Source organism: Bombina bombina, chromosome 2 (assembly GCF_027579735.1).
Source record: "Bombina bombina isolate aBomBom1 chromosome 2, aBomBom1.pri, whole genome shotgun sequence".
In the NCBI taxonomy this organism is placed as follows: Eukaryota; Metazoa; Chordata; class Amphibia; order Anura; family Bombinatoridae; genus Bombina; species Bombina bombina.
Genome location: NC_069500.1, coordinates 1,319,184,783 through 1,319,208,156, shown reverse-complemented (window position 1 = coordinate 1,319,208,156; position 23,374 = coordinate 1,319,184,783). Strand labels below are relative to the sequence as shown.

At 39.5% G+C, this 23,374-nt stretch overlaps 1 protein-coding gene across 2 annotated transcripts in view; it reads left to right on the top strand.

Annotated features, from left to right (window-relative positions):
• The window catches only part of ACOX3 (acyl-CoA oxidase 3, pristanoyl), a 278,298-nt gene that overhangs the window by 150,893 nt on the left and 104,031 nt on the right, over nucleotides 1-23,374 (top strand). The gene's annotated exons all lie outside the window — the stretch shown is intronic.

Here is a 23,374-nt window from a genome sequence, read left to right as displayed (position 1 = left end):
GCATGGCAATGAATAAAAAAATGAAATAATCCTCTATGATTTTATTGCATTCCTTAAATATCCAACCCACTTTCTGTTATCTAGTGTTAAAGGGAAAGTCAACACCAGAATATGTGTTGTTTAAAATGAAAGATAATCCCTTTATTACCTATTCCCCAGTTTTGCATAACTAACACAGTTATAATAATACACATTTTACCTCTGTAATTACCTTGTATCTAAACCTTTGCAAACTGCCCCCTTATTTCAGTTCTTTTGACAGACTTGCATTTTAGCCAATCAGTGCTGACTCCTAAGTAACTTAATATGCGTGAGCACAATGTTATCTATATGACAAACATGAACTAATGCCCTCTAGTGGTGAAAAACTGTCAGAATGCAATTAAGATTAGAGGTGGCTTTCAAGATCTAAGAAATTAGCATATGAGCCTACCTAGGTTTAGCTTTCAACTAAGAATACCAAGAGAAAAAAAGCAAATTTGATGATAAAAATAAATTAGAAAGTTGTTTAAAATTACATGCCCTATTTGAATCCTGAAAGTTTATTTTGGACTTGACTGTCCCTTTAGCACTCTCCAATCTGAATTCATATTAAACTCTACTGATGCACACATAAATATCAGATCTTTCCTACATACAGCCAATGAAATATCCACTTTTCTATCTTACAAGCTACACAAGTCATTTGCTCTTAAAGGGACACTCAATCAAAATTAAACTTTCATTATTCATATAGAACATAACATTTTAAACAACTTTCCAATTTACTTTCATTAACTAAATGTGCACAGTCTTTTTATATTTAAACTTTTTTGAGTCACCAGCTCTCACTGAGCATGTGCAAGAATAAGTGTGTATGCATTTGTGAATGGCTGATGGCTGTCACATGGTACGTGTATGCATTTGTGATTGGCTGATGGCTGTCACATGGTACAGGGGGAGTGGAAAAAGACATAACCTTTAAAATTGTCAGAAAAAAAATCTACTACCCATTTGATGTTCAGACTTAAGTGCTATTGCATTGTTTTGTTATATTGTATTTGTTGATTATGCAAATCTACTGTGTTGACTGGTCCTTTAACAGAAACCCTTGACTCTTCCTAGAGGAAGATTTGGGTATAGCTGCTCAGTCACTTTGTTCACACTTTTATCTGCACCACTTTTGATTTAGTATTGTGATTTTAATAGCATAGCTTTATTCTTGCAGTGCTACTTCTTTAAAAATCAATATTTCTTTCATAAAGGTGGTGAGAGTCCACAAGTCATAACTCATCTTTTAGGAGAAGTGTTGTGTACCTTAGGGGTTCAAGATTCCAAAGTTTCTGAGTTTAAGTCTGTAAAGCAATTAGTTTTCCAGTTCTAGATGCTATCTCTGAATTAATTTCTAAAGAATGGTCTAAGCCAGGTATTCTGTTTAATTCTGTTTTAAAATTTATCAAGAAGTATCCTTTGCCTGCTTCCAATATAAAGATTTTGTAAACTATCCCGAAAGTGGATGGGGCTATTTCTACTCTGGCTAGTTGTACTACTATTCCTCCTGAGGATAATACCTCTTTTAAAAACCCAATGGATAGAAAGTTAGTCTTTTCATAAAAACCTTTTTAGTGAGCAATTTTTTCTTTTTATACCAGCAATTAGCATTGCTTGTTGCAGACTCTATTCTTTAGTAGGAAGGTCTGTCTGAGCAGTTTTCAAAGGAGTCTGCTGGTGAAGAGTTTTTGAATTGGCTAAAACTCCTAAAGACAGCTTATGGTTTCATTTATGAGGCTGTAGTTGACATTATTAAGATCAATGCCAAAAATATTGCATTAGCAAATCTGACCAGGAGGGCCTTATGGTTTAAATCATGGTCAGTTGACATGGTTTCTAAGTCTAGGCTTCTGTCCATTCCTTTTCAGGAAAAGTTTTGTTTGGGCCTGAATGCTATTATTTTCAATTTGACTGGAGGTAAGTGAGCTTTTCATCCTCAGGAAAATAAGTCTATGGGTAAAATCATCTAATAATGTCCATTCCTTTCGTAAATGTCTTAAGAACCAAAACTCCTCCTGTTCCTCTCAAAAACACCTGTTCTTGCAGGTTTTCTTGGAAGCCAAATCCTTATTGGAACAAGTCAAAGTAGTCCAAGAAACCTGTCTCTTCTACCAAGTCAGGATGAAGGTGCAGCCCCCGATCCAAATCTTATGGTAGGGGGCAGATTATGCCTTTTTCAGGGGGCTTGGTTTCAGTCTGTTCAAAATCCATAGGTTTTAAATATAGTTTCCCAAGGATACAGAATTGGTTTCAACTTGAAGCTTACCAGGGCAGGGTTTCTTCTGTCTCATTTTCAGTTTGTTGATCTTCCGTTTGGTCTGGCTACCGCTCCCAGAATCTTTACTGGTCACTCTCTTATTGGAAATAAGACCTCAGTGTGTTTCGGTGGTTCCTTACCTGGACAATATCTTGGTACAGTCTCCATCTTTATATTTAGCAGGATCTTATACCAACAGAAAGTACTGTTGTTTCTTCAAAAGCATAGTTGGTAAATCAATTTTCAAAAGAGTTCTCTTACTACTCAGTCCAGGATTATGTTCCTAGGTGTAATAATAGGTTCAGTCTCCATGAGACTCTTGTTGAAGGATCAGAGAAGGCTGAAACTTCTATCAACTTGTTCAAATAATCAGTATGTTCCTTTTCCTTTTGAAGCTCTTTGCATGAAAGTATAAGGTCTGATTATAGCTCGGTTTCACATGAGACCTCTTTGTATGCTTCATCAGTGGTGCAGGGATTACACTCAGTTGTCTCAGAAGATTTTTCTTGATTTTAAGGTGCATCCTTTGTCCATCCAAATTGGACTATGATCATGACAGATGCAAGTCTTTCAGGTTGGGGTGCAGTCTAGGGTTCCAAAGGGCACAGGGAGTTTGGTCTCCTCAGGGAGGTGAGGTTACTGATAAAGGATTAATGTTCTATAACTCTTCAGAATTGGCCTCTCTTGAAAAAAAGAGACTTATCTATATTTCTTTCATGTAATTAACAAGAGTCCATGAGCTAGTGACGTATGGGATATACATTCCTACCAGGAGGGGCAAAGTTTCCCAAACCTTAAAATGCCTATAAATACACCCCTCACCACACCCACAAATCAGTTTTACAAACTTTGCCTCCAAGGGAGGTGGTGAAGTAAGTTTGTGCTAGATTCTACGTTGATATGCGCTCCGCAGCAAGTTGGAGCCCGGTTTTCCTCTCAGCGTGCAGTGAATGTCAGAGGGATGTGAGGAGAGTATTGCCTATTGAATGCAGTGATCTCCTTCTACGGGGTCTATTTCATAAGGTTCTCTGTTATCGGTCGTAGAGATTCATCTCTTACCTCCCTTTTCAGATCGACGATATACTCTTATATTTACCATTTCCTCTACTGATTCTCGTTTCAGTACTGGTTTGGCTTTCTACAAACATGTAGATGAGTGTCCTGGGGTAAGTAAGTCTTATTTTCTGTGACACTCTAAGCTATGGTTGGGCACTTTATTTATAAAGTTCTAAATATATGTATTCAAACATTTATTTGCCTTGACTCAGAATGTTCAACTTTCCTTATTTCCAGACAGTCAGTTTCATATTTGGGATTATGCTTTAAATTATCATATTTTTCTTACCTCAAAAATTTGACTTTTTTCCCTGTGGGCTGTTAGGCTCGCGGGGGCTGAAAATGCTTCATTTTATTGCGTCATTCTTGGCGCGGACTTTTTTGGCGCAAAAATTCTTTTCCGTTTCCGGCGTCATACGTGTCGCCGGAAGTTGCGTCATTTTTTGACGTTATTTTGCGCCAAAAATGTCGGCGTTCCGGATGTGGCGTCATTTTTGGCGCCAAAAGCATTTGGGCGCCAAATAATGTGGGCGTCTTATTTGGCGCCAAAAAATATGGGCGTCGCTTTTGTCTCCACATTATTTCAGTCTCATTTTTCATTTGCTTCTGGTTGCTAGAAGCTTGATGTTTGGCATTTTTTTCCCATTCCTGAAACTGTCTTATAAGGAATTTGATCTATTTTGCTTTATATGTTGTTTTTTCTCTTACATATTGCAAGATGTCTCACGTTGCATCTGAGCCAGAAGATACTACAGGAAAACCACTGCCTGCTGGATCTACCAAAGCTAAGTGTATCTGCTGTAAACTTTTGGTAGCTATTCCTCCAGCTGTTGTTTGTAATAATTGTCATGACAAACTTGTTAAAGCAGATAATATTTCCTTTAGTGATGTACCATTGCCTGTTGCAGTTCCCTCAACATCTAAGGTGCAGAATGTTCCTGATAACATAAGAGATTTTGTTTCTGAATCCATAAAGAAGGCTTTGTCTGTTATTTCTCCTTCTAGTAAACGTAAAAAGTCTTTTAAATCTTCTCTCTCTACAGATGAATTTTTAAATGAACACCATCATTCTGATTCTTTGGACTCTTCTGGTTCAGAGGATTCTATCTCAGAGATTGATGCTGATAAATCTTCATATTTATTTAAGATGGAATTTATTCGCTCTTTACTTAAAGAAGTACTAATTGCTTTAGAAATAGAGGATTCTAGTCCTCTTGATACTAATTCTATACGTTTGGATAAGGTTTTTAAAGCTCCTGCGGTTATTCCAGAAGTCTTTCCTGTTCCTAATGCTATTTCTGCAGTAATTGCTAAGGAATGGGATAAATTGGGTAATTCATTTACTCCTTCTAAACGTTTTAAGCAATTATATCCTGTTCCGCCTGACAGGTTAGAATTTTGGGACAAAATCCCTAAAGTTGATGGGGCTATTTCTACCCTTGCTAAACGTACTACCATTCCTACGTCAGATGGTACCTCGTTTAAGGATCCTTTAGATAGAAAAATTGAATCTTTTCTAAGAAAAGCTTATCTATGTTCAGGTAATCTTCTTAGACCTGCTATATCATTGGCTGATGTTGCTGCAGCTTCAACTTTTTGGTTGGAAACTCTAGCGCAACAAGTAACAAATCGTGATTCTCATGATATTATTATTCTTCTCCAGCATGCTAATAATTTCATCTGTGATGCCATTTTTGATATTATTAGAGTTGATGTTAGATTTATGTCTCTGGCTATCTTAGCCAGAAGAGCTTTATGGCTTAAGACCTGGAATGCTGATATGGCTTCTAAATCAACTCTACTTTCCATTTCTTTCCAGGGAAACAAATTATTTGGTTCTCAGTTGGATTCTATTATTTCAACTGTTACTGGTGGGAAAGGAACTTTTTTACCACAGGATAAAAAGTCTAAAGGTAAAAACAGGGCTAACAATCGTTTTCGTTCCTTTCGTTTCAACAAAGAACAAAAGCCTGATCCTTCGTCCTCAGGAGCAGTTTCAGTTTGGAAACCATCTCCAGTCTGGAATAAATCCAAGCCTGCTAGAAAGGCAAAGCCTGCTTCTAAGTTCACATGAAGGTACGGCCCTCATTCCAGTTCAGCTGGTAGGGGGCAGGTTACGTTTTTTCAAAGAAATTTGGATCAATTCTGTTCACAATCTTTGGATTCAGAACATTGTTTCAGAAGGGTACAGAATTGGTTTCAAGATGAGACCTCCTGCAAAGAGATTTTTTCTTTCCCATGTCCCAGTAAATCCAGTGAAAGCTCAAGCATTTCTGAATTGTGTTTCAGATCTAGAGTTGGCTGGAGTAATTATGCCAGTTCCAGTTCCGGAACAGGGGATGGGGTTTTATTCAAATCTCTTCATTGTACCAAAGAAGGAGAATTCCTTCAGACCAGTTCTGGATCTAAAATTATTGAATCGTTATGTAAGGATACCAACGTTCAAGATGGTAACTGTAAGGACTATATTGCCTTTTGTTCAGCAAGGGAATTATATGTCCACAATAGATTTACAGGATGCATATCTGCATATTCCGATTCATCCAGATCATTATCAGTTCCTGAGATTCTCTTTTCTAGACAAGCATTACCAATTTGTGGCTCTACCGTTTGGCCTTGCTACAGCTCCAAGAATTTTCACAAAGATTCTCGGTGCCCTTCTGTCTGTAATCAGAGAACAGGGTATTGTGGTATTTCCTTATTTGGACGATATCTTGGTACTTGCTCCGTCTTTACATTTAGCAGAGTCTCATACGAATTGACTTGTGTTGTTTCTTCAAGATCATGGTTGGAGGATCAATTTACCAAAAAGTTCTTTGATTCCTCAAACAAGGGTAACCTTTCTGGGTTTCCAGATAGATTCAGTGTCCATGACTTTGTCTTTAACAGACAAGAGACGTCTAAAATTGATTACAGCCTGTCGAAACCTTCAGTCTCAATCATTCCCTTCGGTAGCCTTATGCATGGAAATTCTAGGTCTTATGACTGCTGCATCGGACGCGTTCCCCTTTGCTCGTTTTCACATGCGACCTCTTCAGCTCTGTATGCTGAACCAATGGTGCAGGGATTACACGAAGATATATCAATTAATATCTTTAAAACCGATTGTTCGGCACTCTCTAACGTAGTGGACAGATCACCTTCGTTTAATTCAGGGGGCTTCTTTTGTTCTTCCAACCTGGACTGTAATTTCAACAGATGCAAGTCTCACAGGTTGGGGCGCTGTGTGGGGATCTCTGACGGCACAAGGAGTTTGGGAATCTCAGGAGGTGAGATTACCGATCAATATCTTGGAACTCCGTGCAGTTTTCAGAGCTCTTCAGTTTTGGCCTCTTCTGAAGAGAGAATCGTTCATTTGTTTTCAGACAGACAATGTCACAACTGTGGCATACATCAATCATCAAGGAGGGACTCACAGTCCTCTGGCTATGAAAGAAGTATCTCGAATTTTGGTTTGGGCGGAATCCAGCTCCTGTCTAATCTCTGCGGTTCATATCCCAGGTGTAGACAATTGGGAAGCGGATTATCTCAGTCGCCAAACGTTGCATCCGGGCGAATGGTCTCTTCACCCAGAGGTATTTCTTCAGATTGTTCAAATGTGGGGGCTTCCAGAGATAGATCTGATGGCCTCTCATCTAAACAAGAAACTTCCCAGGTATCTGTCCAGATCCCGGGATCCTCAGGCGGAGGCAGTGGATGCATTATCACTTCCTTGGAAGTATCATCCTGCCTATATCTTTCCGCCTCTAGTTCTTCTTCCAAGAGTAATCTCCAAGATTCTGAGGGAATGCTCGTTTGTTCTGCTAATAGCTCCAGCATGGCCTCACAGGTTTTGGTATGCGGATCTTGTCCGGATGGCATCTTGCCAACCATGGACTCTTCCGTTAAGACCAGACCTTCTGTCACAAGGTCCTTTTTTCCATCCGGATCTGAAATCCTTAAATTTAAAGGTATGGAGATTGAACGCTTGATTCTTGGTCATAGAGGTTTCTCTGACTCCGTGATTAATACTATGTTACAGGCTCGTAAATCTGTATCTCGAGAGATATATTATAGAGTCTGGAAGACTTATATTTCTTGGTGTCTTTCTCGTCATTTTTCTTGGCATTCTTTTAGAATACCGAGAATTTTACAATTTCTTCAGGATGGTTTAGATAAGGGTTTGTCCGCAAGTTCTTTGAAAGGACAAATCTCCGCTCTTTCTGTTCTTTTTCACAGAAAGATTGCTATTCTTCCTGATATTCATTGTTTTGTACAAGCTTTGGTTCGTATAAAACCTGTCATTAAGTCAATTTCTCCTCCTTGGAGTTTGAATTTGGTTCTGGGAGCTCTTCAAGCTCCTCCGTTTGAACCTATGCATTCATTGGACATTAAATTACTTTCTTGGAAAGTTTTGTTCCTTTTGGCCATCTCTTCTGCTAGAAGAGTTTCTGAATTATCTGCTCTTTCTTGTGAGTCTCCTTTTCTGATTTTTCATCAGGATAAGGCGGTGTTGCGAACTTCTTTTGAATTTTTACCTGAAGTTGTGAATTCCAACAACATTAGTAGAGAAATTGTGGTTCCTTCATTATGTCCTAATCCTAAGAATTCTAAGGAGAGATCATTGCATTCTTTGGATGTTGTTAGAGCTTTGAAATATTATGTTGAAGCTACGAAATCTTTCCGTAAGACTTCTAGTCTATTTGTTATCTTTTCCGGTTCTAGGAAAGGCCAGAAAGCTTCTGCCATTTCTTTGGCATCTTGGTTGAAATCTTTAATTCATCTTGCCTATGTTGAGTCGGGTAAAATTCCGCCTCAGAGAATTACAGCTCATTCTACTAGGTCAGTATCTACTTCCTGGGCGTTTAGGAATGAAGCTTCGGTTGACCAGATCTGCAAAGCAGCAACTTGGTCCTTTTTGCATACTTTTACTAAATTCTACCATTTTGATGTATTTTCTTCTTCTGAAGCAGTTTTTGGTAGAAAAGTTCTTCAGGCAGCGGTTTCAGTTTGAATCTTCTGCTTATGTTTTTTGTTAAACTTTATTTTGGGTGTGGATTATTTTCAGCAGGAATTGGCTGTCTTTATTTTATCCCTCCCTCTCTAGTGACTCTTGTGTGGAAAGATCCACATCTTGGGTAGTCATTATCCCATACGTCACTAGCTCATGGACTCTTGTTAATTACATGAAAGAAAACATAATTTATGTAAGAACTTACCTGATAAATTCATTTCTTTCATATTAACAAGAGTCCATGAGGCCCACCCTTTTTTGTGGTGGTTATGATTTTTTTTGTATAAAGCACAATTATTCCAATTCCTTATTTTATATGCTTCGCACTTTTTTTCTTATCACCCCACTTCTTGGCTATTCGTTAAACTGATTTGTGGGTGTGGTGAGGGGTGTATTTATAGGCATTTTAAGGTTTGGGAAACTTTGCCCCTCCTGGTAGGAATGTATATCCCATACGTCACTAGCTCATGGACTCTTGTTAATATGAAAGAAATGAATTTATCAGGTAAGTTCTTACATAAATTATGTTTTCCTGTCACACAATGTCACAGCAGTGGCTTACATAAATCATCAAGGAGGAACTCGCAGTTCCCTGGTAATGAGGGAGGTGTCTTGAATTCTGACTTGGGCAGAGATCAATTTTAGTTCAATCTCTGCAGTTAATTTTCCATGGGTGAGCAATTGGGAAGCAGATTTCCTCAATCGCCAATCCCTTCATTAAGGGGAATGGTCTCTTCATCTGGAAGTTTTCAGTCAGATTGTGGATCTGTTGGGACTTCCAAAAATAGCTTTGGTGGCTTCTTAAGGTCCAAGAACCTTTAATCGTGAGATTATTGTTCCTTTTTTTTGTCCTAATCCAAAGAATTTTAAGGAGAGGCGTAATCCATATCTTGGATGTTGTCAGAGTTTTGAAGTTTTATTTGCAGACTACTAAGGATTTTAGGCAATCCTCTAGTTTGTTTGTTCATTTGTACGGTTCCAGGAAGGGTCAGAAGGCTACAGTTGTTTCATTAGCCTCTTGATTGATTAAAGCTTTTGATTCTTAAGGCTTTGAGGCAGGACAATCTCCTCCTTAAGGCATTACTGCCCATTCTACTAGGTCAGTGGCTAATCCCTGGGCTTTTGCAATGAGACATCTGTTGATCAAATTTGCAAGGCAGCTACTTCGTCTTCCTTACATAATTTTTCTAAATTCGACTATTTTAGTGTTTTGGCTTCTTATGAAGCTTTTTTTTTGTAGGAAAGACCTTCAGGCAGCTGTTTCTAGTCACTAAGGCCTAGATTTGGAGTTCGGCGGTAAAAGGGCTGTTAACGCTCCGCGGGCTTTTTTCTGGCCGCACCATAAATTTAACTCTGGTATCGAGAGTTTAATCAAATGCTGCGTTAGGCTCCAAAAAAGGAGCGTAGAGCATTTTTACCGCAAATGCAACTCTCGATACCAGAGTTGCTTACGGACGCGGCCGGCCTCAAAAACGTGCTCGTGCACGATTCTCCCATAGGAAACAATGGGGCTGTTTGAGCTGAAAAAAAAACCTAACACCTGCAAAAAAGCAGCGTTCAGCTCCTAACGCAGCCCCATTGTTTCCTATGGGGAAACACTTCCTACGTCTGCACCTAACACTCTAACATGTACCCCAAGTCTAAACACCCCTAACCTTACACTTATTAACCCCTAATCTGCCGCCCCCCGCTATCGCTGACACCTGCATATTTTTTTTAACCCCTAATCTGCCGCTCCGTAAACCGCCGCAACCTACGTTATCCCTATGTACCCCTAATCTGCTGCCCTAACATCGCCGACCCCTATATTATATTTATTAACCCCTAATCTGCCCCCCTCAACGTCGCCGACACCTGCCTACACTTATTAACTCCTAATCTGCCGAGCGGACCTGAGCGCTACTATAATAAAGTTATTAACCCCTAATCCGCCTCACTAACCCTATCATAAATAGTATTAACCCCTAATCTGCCCTCCCTAACATCGCCGACACCTACCTTCAATTATTAACCCCTAATCTGCCGAGCGGACCTCACCGCTACTATAATAAATGTATTAACCCCTAAAGCTAAGTCTAACCCTAACACTAACACCCCCCTAAGTTAAATATAATTTACATCTAACGAAATAAATTAACTCTTATTAAATAAATGATTCCTATTTAAAGCTAAATATAATATAATAATATAATATATAATATAATATAGCTACAATATAAATTATAATTATATTATAGCTATTTTAGGATTAATATTTATTTTACAGGCAACTTTTTAATTATTTTAACCAGGTACAATAGCTATTAAATAGTTAAGAACTATTTAATAGTTACCTAGTTAAAATAATAACAAATTTACCTGTAAAATAAATCCTAACCTAAGATATAATTAAACCTAACACTACCCTATCAATAAATTAATTAAATAAACTACCTACAATTACCTACAATTAACCTAACACTACACTATCAATAAATTAATTAAACACAATTCCTACAAATAAATACAATTAAATAAACTAGCTAAAGTACAAAAAATAAAAAAGAACTAAGTTACAAAAAATAATAAAATATTTACAAACATAAGAAAAATATTACAACAATTTTAAACTAATTACACCTACTCTAAGCCCCCTAATAAAATAACAAAGCCCCCCAAAATAAAAAATTCCCTACCCTATTCTAAATTAAAAAAGTTACAAGCTCTTTTACCTTACCAGCCCTGAACAGGGCCCTTTGCGGGGCATGCCCCAAGGATTTCAGCTCTTTTGCCTGTAAAAAAAAACATACCATACCCCCCCCCCAACATTACAACCCACCACCCACATACCCCTAATCTAACCCAAACCCCCCTTAAATAAACCTAACACTAAGCCCCTGAAGATCTTCCTACCTTGTCTTCACCATACCAGGTTCACCGATCCGTCCTGGCTCCAACATCTTCATCCAACCCAAGCGGGGGTTGGCGATCCATCATCCGGTGCTGAAGAGGTCCAGAAGAGGCTCCAAAGTCTTCCTCCTATCCGGCAAGAAGAGGACATCCGGACCGGCAAACATCTTCTCCAAGCGGCATCTTCAATCTTCTTCCATCCGGTGCGGAGCGGGTCCATCTTGAAGCAGGCGACGCGGATCCATCCTCTTCTTCCGTTGTCTCCCGACGAATGACGGTTCCTTTAAGGGACGTCATCCAAGATGGCGTCCCTCGAATTCCGATTGGCTGATAGGATTCTATCAGCCAATCGGAATTAAGGTAGGAATTTTCTGATTGGCTGATGGAATCAGCCAATCAGAATCAAGTTCAATCCGATTGGCTGATCCAATCAGCCAATCAGATTGAGCTCGCATTCTATTGGCTGATCGGAACAGCCAATAGAATGCGAGCTCAATCTGATTGGCTGATCAGGTGGCGGCGCTTTGCGGTCGGAAGATTAGGGGTTAATTATTTTAAGTAGCTGGCGGCGACGTTGTGGGGGGCAGGTTAGGGGTTAATAAATGTAATACAGGGGTCGGCGGGGTTAGGGGCAGCAGATTATGGGTACATAAGTATAACGTAGGTGGCGGTCGGCAGATTAGGGGTTAAAAATTTTAATCGAGTGGCGGCGATGTGGGGGGACTTCGGTTTAGAGGTACATAGGTAGTTTATGGGTGTTAGTGTACTTTAGGGTACAGTAGTTAAGAGCTTTATGAACCGGCGTTAGCCAGAAAGCTCTTAACTCCTGCTATTTTCAGGTGGCTGGAATTTTGTCGTTAGAGCTCTAACGCTCACTTCAGAAACGACTCTAAATACCGGCGTTAGAAAGATCCCATTGAAAAGATAGGATACGCAAATGGCGTAGGGGGATCTGCGGTATGGAAAAGTCGCGGCTGAAAAGTGAGCGTTAGACCCTTTAATCACTGACTCCAAATACCAGCGGGCGGCCAAAACCAGCGTTAGGAGCCTCTAACGCTGGTTTTCACGGCTACCGCCAAACTCCAAATCTAGGCCTAAGTATTTTGTATATATATTTTTGCATCATATAAAAAAAAGAGGAGAAAAGAAAAGTAAAAGAAAACCCACTTACAATAACCATTGTGTTGGTATTAGTTTCCCAGGAGTAATGGCTTGTGGAGTCTCAACATCTTTATGAAATAAAATAAATTATGCTTACCTGATAATTGATTTCTTTCATGGTGGTGAGAGTCCTCAAGACCCCGCCCTTTTTTTATAGATCTTTGATTATTTTTAAATGTATTTCTTTTTTTTACCTCAGTTCAAGTATGCACAGCTTTTTTCTCTGCTCCAGTTTTTACTCTTACCGTTTCCTACTTTTCTTTTGCTTGCTTGGCTAAACATCAGGCTAGTTTCCAGTAAAGTGGGAGGGGTTTTAAAGGGCTCTCTGAGTTTTTGGAATCTTTGCCTCCTCCTAGTTTTCTGGAGTGGTATTTTCCCAGGAATAATGGCTCATGGTCTCTCACCACCATGAAAGAAACACATTTATCAGGTAAGCATAACTTATATTTTTACCCCAAAAATGCAACAGTAATATTTATTTATTTATTTATTTATTTTATAAGCTTGAACTTAGTTTGCTGAATGGTGCTCTTGGGTCATGATTTTCTTTCCTCTGAATTTCCATGGTAAATTTAGAAAACAATAAATTAATTCTATGCAAGAGATATAACACTTTGTTTCCAATATATCACAACTCTGGTGAAAAAAAACACATCATTCAAGAATAAGCCAGCACATCCTTTTTTTTAATTATTATTATTCATCGCATTCCTTTTGAGAATTATAATGTTTCTGGAAACCAGAAGTGCTATTATTTAATTTGCGTTGTTTATACAAATTCCTAAGTCTAAGTAGAACAAATTATATGTTGGGATTTTGTTGCTTTCTTTTTTGTTTTTTTCCTCTACACTTTTCTACTTTTTAATTTATAGAAATAACATAAACATAGTAAGAGTAACAGTAATTTTAAGTTAGGATTTTAAAGATTTTTCCTTGCTTATTATAGAGCATAGAAGCCATAAGACTTACACAAGGAACAAATATGTATCTTTATCCCAGCATGAAAATAATTAAAGGGACACTGAACCCAAATCTTTTCTTTCATGATTCAGATAGAGTATGCAAATTTAAGCAACTTTCTAATTTACTCCTATTATCAATTTTTCTTCGTTCTCTTGCTTTCTTTATTTGAAAAAGAAGGCATCTAAGCTATTTTTTTGGTCCAGGACCATGAAAAGCACTTGTTTATTGGTGGCTGAATTTATCCACCAATCAGCAAGAACAACACAGTGTGTTCACCAAAAATGGGCCAGCATCTAAACTTACATTCTTGCATTTCAAATAAAGATACCAAGAGAATGAAGAACATTTGATAATAGGAGTAAATTAGAAAGTTGCTTAAATTTGCATACTCTATCTGAATCATGAAAGAAAAAATTTGGGTTCAGTGTCCCTTTAATTATTTTCATGCTGGGATAAACATATTCCCCCGATAGACTTCAATTGAGCATGAAAAGCTGAGGGAAAAAAACACCCAACAAGTAACGCAAACCTGATCGTGTTTTCACAAGTGTGCTAACCCGACATAAAATATGAATATTTCACATTGTTCTTCACATAGCAGAATGTATTCTATTTGTTCATAAATACATATTTCTATATACAGTCATGGCCAAAAATATTGATTTCTATATTGTCAGCACCTGTTAATTGACACAGGTGAGTTTAATTACAAATTACAGGAGCATCACAAACTTGGAATGCAATTATTTCTTACACTTTTGAGAAGGTGCCAATAATTTTGTCCAGTCCATTTTTGGAGTTTTGCATGGAATGTGTCTGATTTGGCTCCACTTTTTTGTGTCATACAAGTACAAACAAAATAAATAAACATGAGAATGCCTTAACATTTGTAATGTCAACAATTTTCTGGGCAAAGTGGTGCAGTATCTGACAGAAATGCAGGGTTGCCAATATTTTTGGCCATGACTGTATATGATATTGTTTTGGTAAAAAAAAAATATATATATTATATTGAAATAAGCACTCACTGGACTTCAGCCAACTGTGACAAAAATTGTGTTCTTTATTGTGACGTTTCGGGACAGAAACAGTCCTTTCCTCTGACAGACAACCAGTGTCAAAATCAAGCTTTTTAAAGATCTTTGTAGCCCTCCCCCTTCTTAACAGCCAATCAAAGCTGTCCAAGTGTTTAGCAAATCAGTGACAACATATATTTTGTATGTAAACATACAATGTGTGTATATTTGATGTGAAATAATATTGAATAAAATAAAGTGAATAACTATATACTGTATAATATTATGATGCTATCATGGTTGATCCACTTTGATCGTCTCTGTGCAGCTATTTATAGCTGATGTAAAAATGTAAACAAACTTTTATGGACAACCAATAAGAAACGATATAGCTCTGTCACACCCCTAGCTCTGTCACATCAAATATACACACATTATTTATTGTTTTTGTAGGTAACGATGTTTACATACAAATAGAAGTTGTCACTGATTTGCTAAATGCTTGGACAGCTTTGATTGGCTGTTAAGAAGGGGGAGGGTTACAAAGATCTTTAAAAGGCTTGATTTTGACACTGGTTGTTTGTCAGAGGAAGGGACTGTTTGTGTCCCGAAACGTCACAATAAAGAACATAATTTTTGTCACAGTTGGCTGAAGTCCAGTGAGTGCTTATTTCAATATAATATTACGGAGTTTTACAGCACCCTGGCTGTTGTGGATTGATGGTGAGAGTGCACACACCTGGACTATATTGATTATATATATATATTTTATATATATATATATATATATATATATTTAGGTATGTATATGTATCTATCTTTATGTTAAAGCCCTTTGCAGTACTTTTTTTCTAACACCTGATGTTTTTTTGTGCAACTTTTTATTCGAGTATAACAGTTAACCAGTGCTTCAAGGTTGCACTATCCCAAATGGCGTTAAATTCAATTGCGTTTGAGCAAACGCGTTTACTTTCAACTTGTAATACATTTGCTATTCCCAACATGTGCAAAAAAAACAAGATAAATACGATATCGCTTGTGCACAACAGTTAGTACACAACTCATAATATAGCCCTTGGTGTGGTGAGATACTTTCAACACTCAAAGCTTTCCATAGTGACATCATTTAATTTTAATATCTAGTGATCCCATAGGTGGTTGAAACCTTGATGAGCTAAGAGTCTATAGGAGGGAAATACATTTTTGGTGAGCTCAATGTATAAAGAAGCATTTTAGCAGTAGATAGTAACAAAAGTCTGGACTGATCTTACCACATTCCTGTCTAAAATCTGTAAGGCATCCTTAACAAATCTAAGGTATTCCTAAATTTCTTTACTTGCCACACTCCAACTTCAAATTATAAATGCTTTTTTCTTTCATAAAGTGATGATGGTCCATAGAGCTCCACAACATGTAGGATATAATTCCAGGCACTAGGAGGAGGCCAGGAACCCACACAAGATCTTAAATTCCATCCCACCTCCCATCTCTCCTCAGTTTTGTTCTTGGCTTCCAGGAGAAGGTTGAGAATAGAGGTGTTAAAGCTACTTGCTTATCCCTGGGACATATCATTCAGGTAGAAGACAGAATGATACAGAGACATAGGAATACCCTGTTATGTGCACAGTATTTCCCTATGGGATTTCAGACATAAAAACCCTCAGGCGTCGCAGGGACTTGTCCCTCAGCCTCCACCTATGGGATAACAGTATTTCCTCGGATATCCTCTGCTTTACACGTACAAGCACTGGATGGGCTCTCTACTGGATACTGCTGAAGTTTGGTGACTGGAAAGCAGTCTGATGGGTGTAACATCAGGTATGCCACTTACCACAGCACAGACATAGCCCACAGGCAATTAGAAGGCACTCTGACACAGGTACAGGATAGCCAAGGGACTTAGCCTGCTGTCCCATTGACACACTTGTTTGCCTAAAACAGCAAATTAACTGCCCTACATCACTCAAGGGGGCACTTTCAGACATCTGACACCCTTTTTGGACCCTTTGGCAACCATGTGACCCTCTTTCTAAATTGAAAAAAATAGGTTTATGGCCCTTTCAGAAAACAATCAGCGGTTCCCTCACCCAGCATCCGCCTAGCTGATGCAGCATGTTCAGAAGGTTTTTGAGGCATGTATTTATGTGTTTTAGCATCTCTGAGGTATTGGCTCTGTTCCAGGTGGTAGCCCGCTCCCTCAGCTTCGCAAGCTTTTTCTCCTTACTCTGGAGCTGCAGCTAGGGAGAAGAAGACCTCCAGAGCACATTTCATCTTTTTGTTTTCTCTAATCTACTTATTTGGTTATCCGGTCACTGGAGGGGTTAAGTACTCATGCAGGAGCTACCTGGGGGTCACTTCGGCGCATTTGGTCATTCAGTTTATTACAGGGCCTAGGTAGTACCTTAACCTTTTGGTAATTTGCAGGTGTCAGGGGTGTAGAGGGCTCTCTACCATTACATTTTACCATTGTTTGTGTATTATTCCATGTTCTGCTATACTTGTGTGAATATTGCACATGATGGAACCCAGTGAATCTGTCTCTACTGAAACTATGCTAACCACTATAGAAGAGGGTCTTAATGATACCTCTCCCTGTTTTGCAAATCTGTTCCAGTGTGTCAGGTTCATCAACTTTGCAATAGTAGTGTACCTCAATTTCTGCATGCAAATCAGCCGCTTCCCCCTACTTCCTATAAGCAATTATATCATGTTCCTGTATATATTACTCAGGGAGACTCCACTGACTTTACTCCTGAATTTAAAGGCAATTTGCACAGAGCTATGCTAGAATACTTGGCGGCTATCACCAAATCAAGTAACCATAAATGCAAATCTGGGAATTTTTCTTACTTTCTTGATGTGAACATGCATTCTCCTTTCCCTCAAAAGCAAATTCCTGCCCTGCTTCAGAGTTCTGATTCTGAGAACTCAAAATCATCCAGATAGGGAAGTGTCTTCTGGTGAACTGGACCCTGTTTCTGACTCCGAATTTGGCAATGCTTTCAGATTTAAAGTTGTACATATCCGCAACTTGTTGCTGGAGGTACTGAGAACTCTTGGTATTTCTGAGGAAAAACCTGTGGAAAACAAGCTTGCAAATCAGTTAAATGTTGTTTTAAAGCTCCTAAGATTCCAGGGGCCCAATTACATATGCAGCGTCACCCGCAAAAGCTGGCGACGCCGTTTTTTAGGCGATTTTGGTATTACATATACGGCATAGCATACAAGTTACGTGTGTATATTTCAACCGTCGCCCGCAATTTTTACTCCCATACTCTAAAATGGGACCGCGTCGCAAATCGGTATCCAATATTCAGTGCAAGGGCTTATGTGGCGAAAATGGAGAAATCTTACTCCATTTTCACCTCACCATACTAAGGCAGCCACAGCAGGCCTTGAGTATGGGAGCACCGTAACTCCCGAAACTGCCTGCAAAAATAAACTAACACCTAACGCATGCGCAATTTCTATCTACCTGTCAACTGCCAACCCCCACTGCAATAACTAATAAAGTTTTTTAACCCCTATATTTGTATTTAGGCTCATTTCTGGACATCGCTAGTTTATCCAACTTACAGCACTTTATGAACTGCCGGCGGGGTTTATTGGATACCCTGATGTGCAAGGTGAAATTACGGGAGGCGCGGGTTGCATCGCTTGCGCTGAAGCCTGCACCGTATATGTAATCTTGCCCCAGAGGTATTTCAGGTTCCAGATTTGGTTTCTGACTATATAGCCAAAGAATGGAAAAGAGCAGAACATGGACTTATAAAAAAACAGCAAACAAAAAATCACTGAGGTGAAAGGATCCAGCTGCGAATGGATAAGAAGTCTAAAGTAAAAAACAACTTTTATTTAATATGCATTAAAGTCAGCAAAGTAGCTATATCACAGCCAGTGGGACCAGTAACAAAACATATCAATTGTCCAACATGTTTTGTGCCTTACAGTACTTTGTCAGGGATAGAGTTAAGGTTTCTACTGAGGAGTTAAAAAGTATCAATGATCCAATCAGCATTGCCTGTTGGTTCTCAACCAATCCTAGTTACGGCATTCAAAAAACGTCATCTCTGTAACTCTGATTTGCTGTTCCTGCTAAATGTTTAAACAGAGAAAACTGAATACATTAATAACACAATTTTTTACAAAAAATTAAAATAAATTAAACTCTTTGTCATTGATATGTGTAAACTGTCTGAATGAGGATAACTAGTATTGGACAGATAAACTTCTTGTAAAACAATTTACAATAAAATACAAACAGAGGGATACTTGTTATGACCGATCATTATTAAACATTTTAAAATTTTGTATATTTGTATTGAACCCCAGTGATTATCAATACTGTGTGGGCTGTTTGCTAGCAGCGTACTTAATCGCTCAGTTTATATTTTAATGTGTCCTATATCAGTAGACTGAGTGCCGTCAATGCTGCAGAGTTAGATGTTACATTTTGGTATTGGAAACGCCAATTGTTAGCTAAGCCGGGAAATAGATATATTATTAAAGTATTACAGTGTGTCAACCACTATGCTGCAATAATATGCGGCGTTTAGAGAGATATTTGTAGCATATTCTATAACGATTGGAGTTCAGGTTAAGAATCATTCAAAAATGCTTGTGACGTTTGTATTTGTGGTGTTATGTGCAAGTAATAAACTTTTCTTCTACAAGATATGACGAGTCCACGGATTTCATCCTTACTTGTGGGATTTATCCTCCTGCTAACAGGAAGTGGCAAAGAGCACCACAGCAGAGCTGTATATATAGCTCCTCCCTTCCCTCCACCCCAGTTATTCTCTTTGCCTGTGTTAGTAATAGGAAGAGGTAAAGTGAGGTGTTAGTTTTAGATTCTTCAATCAAGAAGTTTTTTTTTATTTTAAAATGGTACCAGTGAATACTATTTTCCTCAGGGAGAAACGGAATGAAGATTTTTCTGCCCTGAGGTTGATGATCTTAGCAGACATTACTAAGATCCATTCTGGTTCCCACAGAACTTCTGAAGGTAGTGCAAGAGAAATCTTCAGTGTGGAGAACAGCGTCATGCTTCAAGCAACATTGAGGTATGTTCAGTCTTTTATTCTGAGGAGACTTGTTATATTAGAACTGGCTGACATTTTTTCCCTGCAAGGGAAGGGGTAAGCAGTAGACCTATATGAAACTGAGGGTGTTACTGAGATGCCTGTTTTCTATACATATTGATATTAACGGTTTGCATATCTATATTGTGGCTATATTGACACTGGGAGAGGCAGCTTGACATATATATCTTTATTATTTAAGGTCAGTAGGGCTGCAATTATATGTTAGAAGTTTGTAAGTACAGGGGACCACATGGCTTAACTCAAACCGCTTCCCATGCGGTTAGACTGTTTGCTGATGCGACGTCCATGATGGGCGGGGCCTATTTCGCGCGCTCAGGCGCGCAGTTTTCTCTCTCTAAGAAGGCAGCAGGCATTAGCTCCTGTGGGGCCTAAAGTTATTTTCCAGTCACCGGATCGTTGTCGAGTCAATTTTCAGTACCCTGAGGGCAGGTAGGCGCAGGGGCTGTTTTTCATTGTTTAAGTATATATTTTGAATTAAAACGTCTCCTTAAAGGGTGAATCTCTTTTGCCTATAGGGTGCAATAATTTTTGGACAAATTGTACTGTTATATAAAATCGTTTAGTGATAACAACGTTTTTAGGGCAGTTTAGAAAAATTGTTGCGCTTTTTATTTCTTAAAGGCGCAGTAGGTTTTTTGCAAAAAGTTTTTTGAATCAGTAAATAAGGTGATTTACGACTATTGTGGCTATTGCTAGTCTGTTTAACATGTCTGAACTTGAGGAAACTCCTTGTTCTATGTGTTTAGAAGCCATTGTGGAACCCCCTCTTACTTTGTGTACCTCTTGTACTGAAAGGGCCTTACAATGTAAAAAGCATATTTTGTGTAATGAAAGTGTGCCTAAGGATGATTCTCAGTCTGAAGAGAATCAGGATATGCCGTCTAATTCTCCCCAAGTGTCACAACCATTAACGCCCACCCAAGCGACGCTGAGTTCCTCAAATGCGTCTAATTCTTTTACTCTGCAGGATATGGCTGTAGTTATGTCAACTACCCTTACAGAGGTATTATCTAAATTACCAGTGTTACAGGGTAAACGCAGTAGGACAGGAATCAATGTAAATACTGAGTCCTCTGATGCTTTGTTGGCTATTTCCGATGTGCCCTCACAGGGATCTGAGTTGGGGGTCAGGGAAATTTTGTCTGAGGGAGAACTTTCGGAACCAGGAAGTATGCTACCTCAGACAAATTCAGACGTCATGTCCTTTAAATGTAAGCTAGAACACCTCCGCCTGTTACTTCGGGAGGTCTTAGCGACTCCTGATGACTGTGACCCTATTATGGTACCACCAGAGAAATTGTGTAAAATGGACAAATATCTAGAAGTACCCGCTTACACTGATGTTTTTACGGTTCCTAAGAGAATTTCGGAGATTATTAAGAAGGAGTGGGACAGACCGGGTATACCGTTCTCTCCCCCTCCTAATTTTAAGAAAATGTATCCCATATCAGACACCATTCGGGACTCTTGGCAGACTGTCCCTAAGGTGGAGGGAGCTATATCTACCCTGGCTAAGCGTACAACTATTGCTATTGAGGACAGCTGTGCTTTCAAAGACCTATGGATAAAAAATTAGAGGCTCTTCTAAAGAAGTTATTTATTCATCAGGGTTTCCTTTTACAACCAACAGCCTGCATTGTTAGTTACTACTGCAGCGGCTTTCTGGTTTGATGCTCTAGAAGAGTCTCTTAAGGTTGAGACCCCTTTAGAGGAGATTTTAGATAGAATTAAGGCTCTCAAGCTAGCTAATTCTTTTATTACAGATGCCGCCTTTCAAATTGCTAAGTTGGCGGCTAAAAATGCAGGATTTGTCATTTTAGCGCGTAGAGCATTATGGTTATAATCGTGGTCTGCTGATGTATCATCTAAGTCAAAGATCTTGGCTATTCCTTTCAAGGGTAAGACCCTATTTGGGCCTGAGTTGAAGGAAATAATTTCTGACATTACTGGAGGTAAAGGTCACGCTTTACCTCAGGATAAGTCCGTTAAGATGAGGGGAAACAAAATAATTTTCATTCCTTTCGGAACTTTAAAGGAGTACCCTCTTCTTCTTCTTCCTCCACAAAGCAGGAAGGGAATTTTGCTCAGGCCAAGTCCATCTGGAGACCCAACCATGCTTGGAACAAGGGTAAACAACCCAAGAAGCCTGCTGCTGCTACCAAGACAGCATGAAGGGATGGCCCCCGATCCGGGACCGGATCTAGTAGGGGGCAGACTTTCTCTCTTTGCTCAGGGCTTGGCCAAGAAATGTTCAGGACCCTTGGGCACTAGAGATCGTGACCCACGGGTATCAACTGTAATTCAAAAGTTTTCTCCCAAGAGGGAGATTTCTTCTTTCACGATTGTCTGTAGACCAGATAAAAAGAGAGTCATTCTTACGTTGTGTAAAATACCTCTCTACCATGGGAGTAATTCGTCCCATTCCAAAACTAGAACAAGGGCGGGGTTTTTACTCAAATCTTTTCGTGGTTCCAAAAAAAGAGGGAACGTTCAGACCCATTTTAGATTTCAAGAGTCTAAACAAGTTTCTCAGAGTCACATCCTTCAAGATTGTATTGTAACAATTTTACCTATGATCCAGGAGGGTCAATATATGACTACCGTGGACTTGAAGGATGCATACCTGCATATTCCTATCCACAAGGATCATCATCAGTACCTAAGGTTTGCCATCCTGGACAAACATTTTCAGTTCGTGGCTCTTTCCTTCGGGTTGGCCACAGCACCCAGGATCTTCACGAAGGTTCTAGGGTCCATTCTGGCGGTTCTCAGGCCGCGGGGCATAGCAGTGGTGCCTTACCTGGATGATATTCTGATTCAGGCATCAACCTATCATCTAACAAAGTCTAATACAGACACAGTGTTGTCCTTCCTGAGAACTCACGGATGGAAGGTGAATTAGAAAAAAGTTCACTAATTCCACAGACAAGGGTTCCCTTCTTGGGAACTGTGATAGATCAATAGCTATGAAGATTTTTCTGACGGAGGTCAGAAAGTCAAAGATTCTAAATACATGCCGAGCCCTTCAGTCCAATCCTTGGCCGTCAGTGGCTCAGAGGTAATTGGATTGATGGTGGCGGCAATGGACATCATTCCGTTTGCTCGATTTCATCTCAGACCACTGCAACTGTGCATGCTCGTACAGTGGAATGGGGATTATGCAAATTTATCTCCTCAGATAAATCTGGACCAGGAGACAAGAGACTCTCTTCTTTGGTGGTTGTCGCCGAATCATCTGTCCCAAGGGACGTGTTTCCGCAGACCCTCGTGGGTGATAGCGACAGCAGATGCCAGTCTACTAGTCTGGAATTCCCTGAAGGCTCAGGGTGTATGGACTCAGGTGGAGTCTCTACTTCCAATCAATATTCTGGAATTGAGAGCAATATTCAATGCGCTTCAGGCGTGGCCTCAGTTGGCTTCGACCAAATTAATCAGATTCCAGTCGGACAACATCACGACTGTGGCTTACATCATTCATCAGGGAGGAACGAGAAGTTCCTTGGCGATGACAGAAGTATCCAAGATAATTCGATGGGCGGAGGCCCACTCTTGTTATCTGTTAGCAATCTACATCCCAGGAGTGGACAACTGGGAAGTGGACTTTTTAAGCCGACAGGCTTTTCATCCGGGGGAGTGGGAACTCCATCCGGAGGTCGTTGCCTCGCTGATTCTCCGATGGGGCAGACCGGAATTGGATCTGATGGCGTCTCGACAGAATGCCAAGCTTCCAAGATACGGATCCAGGTCGAGGGATCCTCAGGCCGAACTGATAGATGCCTTGGCAGTGCCTTGGTTGTTCAACCTAGCTTATGTGTTTCCACCATTTCCTCTCCTTCCCCGGGTGATTGCTCGGATCAAACAGGAGAGAGCTTCAGTAATTTTAATCGCGCCTGCGTGGCCACGC